Below are 6,989 nucleotides of genomic sequence, written 5' to 3'. Positions count from 1 at the left end.
CCAATGATGAAAAATGATACCTGCCTCCTAACAGAGAGGTGACGGAGTCAAGGTGCAAAATAAGGCACACAAGTGAGACACAGACAATATGTAAATTTGTTTTGCTTGACTATGCATATTGGTTACAAGGATTTTTGTTTTTCTTTTAAATTGAGGATGGGGTTGAGAGAAAGAAAAAACTGATTCTTGTCAATTTAAAAATAAAACTGAAAGATTAAAAGAAGCTAAATCACAATCTTTTATAGGGCAATTTTTGTGGCTCATAGTTGTTGTTTTAGTTTGTTTTTTTTTTTTTTATCTAACAACCTAGGTGAGCTGTAGGTGCTGGAGTGTGCTAGAACTAGCTCAAATTGGCTTCAGTGAGTGAAATAGGAAATTTTCACTGTGAGCATTTACACCTTGGATATCAGCCAACTACAAATCCGGACTTCGTTTCTTGCTTTGTTGATTGTCTAGACCAGGGCTGTCCAAAATACAGCCCATGGGCCACAGTGCAGTTTTGTGCAGCCCACCTTTGGGTTTTAATTAATAAAATAATAATTTGCATGGAATGCATATTAGATTTTTTAATTCCATCACTAATAAATAATCTTTTTGATGTTAATTTTCTTGGGTTTTTTTGAGCAGTATTACAGACAGAACATATCACAGGAAATATTCAATCTATCTGTGGGATGCGTTCCATCTGTACTATGCAGACTAATCAGTATGCACCTACCTTTATACTGTTGTGTTGTCTTCTGTTTTGTGTTTGCTTTTGTGCTTCATGCCTTCACCTGTTGTATGGATGATATGCGTTCCCCCACTCTCTACTAGTGTACTGTATTTTTTATTCTGGCTGAGGCCCTCGAATAATTATTTTATTTTAATGGGGCCCTAAGATAACCTAAGGTTGGACAGCCCTGCTCTAGAATTAAGAAAATGATGGAGAAAATGTAAATAATGCAGATTAAATTTACAAGTACAACATGTATACATTTTTTTTTGACCTGATACATGCTCCATGGATTCTGCACAGATTAACTGAGGTAACACAGTACAGCAGAAAGATTGCTGGATTTGGAAACAGAGTACCTGTGTTCAAATTCTGGTTGTGTCATTCACTATTTTTGTCCTCTTAGGTGAACAGCAATCTTCCTAAGACTCCATACCTTAACCTCAAATATCACTCCTTTAGAAATATGAAGAGATTGTCAGGGGTGGGGAATGTGTGTCCTCTAGGCCCCATGTGGCCTTCTAGGTCCTCAAGTATAGCCCTTTGACTGAATCCAAACTTCACAGAACAAATTGGATTCAGTCAAACGACCACACTTGAGGACGAAGAGGACTACAGGTCCTCAATGCCACAGGTCTATCTCTTCTGGGCCAGGTCTGATTTTTGGCAGCCTAATGTTTTAGGCTCAGAACTTGAATGAAATAAGACACTTGTAAACCATTTAACAATAAACAGCTTATTTCACAACAGCATGGAAAGGAGATTTAGCAAGGATATAATATTGATCAAATTGTATATATCTCCTCTGAAAATGCCTTGGCCACAGTGGTGTGCCTGGTCAGAATTGTGTGGCTCATCTGACAGCCTATTTTACCTCATTAGGAAGTTATGTCAAGAGGTTGAAACCTTATTCCTCTGGTCCAATTAGTTCTTGAGGATTGTTTGATTAGGGGAAAAATAAAACAAAACAAAAACAGAAAAACAAAAACCAACTTAGTTTTATGTCAAGGATCTTAGGAGATGTACCTAACACAACCTATAAGGCATCTTTGAGCTCTAAAAGTATAATAAAATATATGTAGATTTGTCGTAAAGATAATATGCATGCTAGATTCATGAGAAACATTTAGTTGATAAATACAGTAATGTTTTTAAAAGTTTTTCCTCATGATCCTAGAGTAGGCTGTAATTGTGATGGAACTGGAGACAGGATTCTATCAGTATATGGAGTTTGCAGCATACAACATACTCTAAAAATTCAAAACCTTTTTTTTGCAATTTATAATATTAGTTGGCTATAACAATGAGAAATTAAGTGACTTATTCCAGATCTTATTTTATTTGAACTCAAGATAAGGTGATTCATTTAAGGCCATGAAGATATTTAGTGGAAAAACCTGGATTTAAAACCATATCTCCAGTGTTTTTTCTATTTTATACTGTACTAAAGCATTTATTCATTCCATTACAATTAACACCTACAAGGCACAAAGAAATGTTTTAGGCACTAGATTAAATGGCACTAAATTAAATTAAATTAAATAATTATGATGATCACTGGCCTCATGAAACAACGTAACAGGAAACAGTTATGACACATACAAATATGTAATACGCCACAACATATAATCAGTAGACAACTGATGATTATAAAGCAGAATAGAAGGATTTGTCATACTCATTCTTCTAAAGCTGAACTCCAGTCAAAAAGGTGGACTAATTTATTCCCATTACCTACCAAAACTTTACATAATTTAGTAAGAATTATTTGTATATTCCTGCACAGAATTTGACTTTGCAATGGACCTAAAATGATGCCTATGCTCATATGGTTATAATTTTGAGTCCCTTAGTTTACTAAAAGTTACCTAAGACCTTCCACGAATCTGTGATCTCACTGATGTGGTGGTACTCCCTCTCATGTTGAAGCTCAAATTCTATTTATCACTTCTCATTCTGTTTTATTGTTATGCTTATCCTCCTTTTAATGTCCCCAAAAAGAGCCTTATCTACATACAGATAACATTCTTCTAGGTCTCTTTGGTATTTGAGTATGAATATAAGACGTCTGTCTATTTTTGCTCAATCTTGCAAATGGCTGGTCCAAAGGCTTTTACAATCCTATAGCTGTTTGATGTTATATTTCATGCTACATCTTCTGCACAGGTTATCATTGATAATATTTATACAGCCAATTTATATCCACACTTTTCTCTCCATTTACATTTTGATGATCAGAATTACTGATTTTTTACATATCTACAATTGGATTCTACAATTCCCATGAATAAAGAACTACAGAAAGTATATTGAGGTCTTTATCTTGAGTTTTCCTTCTTTCTTTCACCCTTTTCTCCTCCTCTTTTTCTTTCTTCTTTTCTTCCTTCACTTCTTTGCTCTTTCCTTCCAATTTTGTGAAGTGGAAATCCTTATTCCATTTTTATTTCACAATGGCTTTTCTCCCAGAGCTTCTTAAGCTGGGTTCTTGACCCTATATGGGGTCATGAAAAATTTTGCAACAGTAAAAGGTTTCTGAACATGCAACCACCAAAAATTAATTAAAAATCAAATAAGTAATGAATGTGAGGTGTTTCTGGCAGTGTTTGCCTGTGTTGTATCATGCAACTTCACTGCAGCCTTGGTTCTGAATACAAAGCATGAGCACTTTGCACTGTGCATACCCTCAGGCCATGCAACACCAATGAATACTGCCACGCACACACACGTGCGCGCCCGCGTGCACGCGCACACACACACACACACACATATGCAAAAAAAAAAAAACAAAAATGGGAAAAGAGGTCTGGAGTGGAAAAAATTTAAGAGGCCGTCCTCTAAGACAGCAAAACACATTTCTGCTATAATTATACTCTGGTATCGTTTTTGTAGAAGATGTAATTTCAGCATCTTGTTGAAACTGCAATGTATGCTCAGCATCCCATCAAAGGGACATTAGCAGTGGAAGAACAATCTTAGAGTCAGACTGGAAATAGTTCTACCTCTTATTGGCAGATATCATCAGTAATAAAGCAAAGGCTTATCCTTTAATTTCATTATACTTGACCAGACTCTACCTGGTCATGCCATATCCATTTCAATGCTAGAATATTATGTCAGAAATAGTACAGTGAAGTAGAATGAATGCTTTAATGGAGTCAGAGGACATGGGTTTGAATCTCAACTTATCCAATAGCTATTTCACAGGATTCTCTCCTGGGTTTTCTTCTCTTCTGCCTCTATACTTTTTCATATGGTTTTCTAATCTACTCCCATGGATTAAGTTATCATCTCTATTCTAATGTTTCTCATACCTACTTGTTTAGTCTTCACCCTTCTCTGACCCATTTCATATCTCCAAATAACTCTTGAGAGTTGTAAGTCCTATACACAACTTAAACTCAACATGTTCAAAACTAACCTTATGATCTTTCCTTCCAAACCCTCTCTCTTTCCCACTTAACTTATTACTACAGACAGAGGTTCCCAAAATAATTTGACCCACAGCCCCTTATCCAAAAAAAAAAATTACCCCCCCAGAATCTCCAGAATCTACTTTCTTTAACCCTTTAATGTTTTCTTTATATCATTTATACATACAGACATATATGCATATATAAATTGAATTTGAATTTAATCATTTAAATTTGTGTGTTTTTCCTGCATTGAAATTTCAGTGATGCAATATCATGTCATGTAGCTCTATAGTATCATATTGTAAGCAAGTCATTACATGCACATATTCCTGCTGATGCTTGCTTGACTTCCCAATAATGCATGACACATTTGCCTGCAAACTCTTGCTTGTTAAGACCTGTAGGCAGACGTGAGCACTGATCAGTTATAACTTGTATATTCTGTGTTTATTTAGAAAATAATATAATCAGTATGACTTTAACTCTGTTACACAACAGATGAAACATGTATGAATGCTTTTTCAAAAGTTTCTTGTCTTTGTTCCCTATGTTTCCAGCACCACCTTATTTTTGTTCAACATCACCCCCACCAATTGCAGTCAAGGCTACTAGCACTCCTCAGATGTTCCAGTGCCTCTCAAGGGGTAGTATCATCCACTTTGGGAACCTTTGTGAGAGTACTATTATCTTCCCAGTTATTCAGGTCATATTCTAGGTGTCATCCTTGATTTATCACTCTTTCTCATTGTCCCATACACTATCAGATTCCAAGGCTTATTGATTCCATCTTTGAACTTTTCCTGTATATACCCCATTACACATTTTCACACACACATAGACCCCCCTCCCACACACGCTTTTATGTTTAAACCTATATGTATATTCATATATTATATTATATACCACACATGCATATGCAATGTTTGCATATATACATATTTGCATGTGCATGCATATACAAGCTTTAATAGTTTTATAATTACAATAAAATTTTTGGAACACCAGATATGTAAGTACATGTAATGTATGTTTATGGATGCATGTGCTTAAAAACATACAAATACATGTGTATACCTATGTGTGAATTGTATTTTTATGTATGTATATTTGACTGTTGAAGGAAAAAAGCAGCCATAAATGCTGTTCTGCATAAAAATGTCTCCTTTCCATATAAGATCATTGCATTATGGAGTTAGAGAAAAAGGGTCTTCAGAGATCATCTAGGTCATAGAGGTCTTCTCTCTCTCTCTCTCTCTCTCTCTCTCTCTCTTTCCTTCCCTCCTTCATTCTTTCCTCCCTCTTTTTCTCTCTCTCCATATATATATATATATATATACACACACACACATATGTACATATACATGTACGTATATACACACATACATACATGTGCACATAGATGTGCATATAAGCACATATATGCATATAGTTCACAGCAAATATAATGGCACTTGTTTTCTCTAATATTTTCATTCAATTTTATAACTGCAAGGTTTTTCTTATGGAATTGTTGAGGGATGAGGGATATGAGGTACATGAACCCCAAGGTGGGAGTTCCCAGACAGGGTCATTGAGAGGGAGTGCCACTTGAAGACCCGAGTACTGGAGAGGGTTGGGGCCATCTGGAATGAATTCATGATCTCAAACATTCTTCAAGTCAAAGTGTCAAAGATTTATTGCACTTTACAGTGGGCAAGAGTTCTTAGGGAACGTACAAATTTACACTGGTGCAGGAAAGTTTTTATAAGACATTTGAGGGTGAAACCTGTCAGTTAGGTGCTTTGGGATGGGATTAGGGAGTGGTTAAGGGATGGTCAGTTCTTAAAGGAACATGCACTTTTTGTATCTACTGCTCAGGTATCTTACCCACAGTTCACTGGGAAATAGCCCGGGGCAGGGATACCTGGGGGTGTGGTTTTGATCATGAAACTCAACCATCAGTGAGGGCTGACTAGAAATATCTAGATGGCTTCTATCTAATGTCTTATTAGACAAGATGAATGTAAGGAAGTATACATTTGACTATGTCTAGGATACATATCAGTAAGGTCAGTAAGTAGTAAATATTGTTATGTCCCAGTGTACAGTCAATTAGCAATACACAGGGAGTGCAAACTAATAAATTCTATAGGTGCAGCTAGCTGCAGTATCAGGAGGAGAGATAAGTGTTTTGCTAAGGCATGTTGCCCTTGAACTGGAGAGGGATTGCTAGGGCCAATGCTCTGAAGCTAGGGAAAGATGTGATTTTGGAATTGGGGTCCAGGCACAGGTACCCAAGCAGAGACTAAGGAGAAATGTTAGAATTAGGGTCTAAGCACAATCACCAAGTGCCACATCATTATGTTGTTTGCAAAAGTCTTCTTGTTCCCTTGTCATATTTTGAAAGATGCCCTTAACACAAATGTAGATCATTCTGATAAAGATTTGTAGAGGAAAGAATGCAATAACATGGATTGGGAGTTATTGATGTGCTCTGCATTGCCTTTTTAGGGCACTAATGCCATTAACAAATTTTGCCAATGCTCCTGTATCTTCCTTTCTTTCAGATAGCTTTAGAATCAAACCCTCCATTACCCTTAAATTGTCTGGCCAGAAGCATTGCCTTCCTCTGTATATAGTTAGCTATTTTTTTAGCTTGTTTTTCTTTAGTATTAATTTTAACTTGTATTTATTCCCTTATCGAGTGCGTGATGATGAAGTTGCATAATTTATATATAAAAGTCTTTCTGCTAAATTATTTTTGTCAATATTTAATAGTTGAGTACTATTATTATGGCTAACCAAATTTGGCCTAAATGTATTACATAATATTAGTTTTGAATAATCTAATCTCTAATGTATCCAAAATTACGCTTAGAATT

This window comes from Trichosurus vulpecula, chromosome 6 (genome assembly GCF_011100635.1).
Source record: "Trichosurus vulpecula isolate mTriVul1 chromosome 6, mTriVul1.pri, whole genome shotgun sequence".
NCBI lineage: Eukaryota > Metazoa > Chordata > Mammalia > Diprotodontia > Phalangeridae > Trichosurus > Trichosurus vulpecula.
This window is presented reverse-complemented; position numbering follows the sequence as displayed.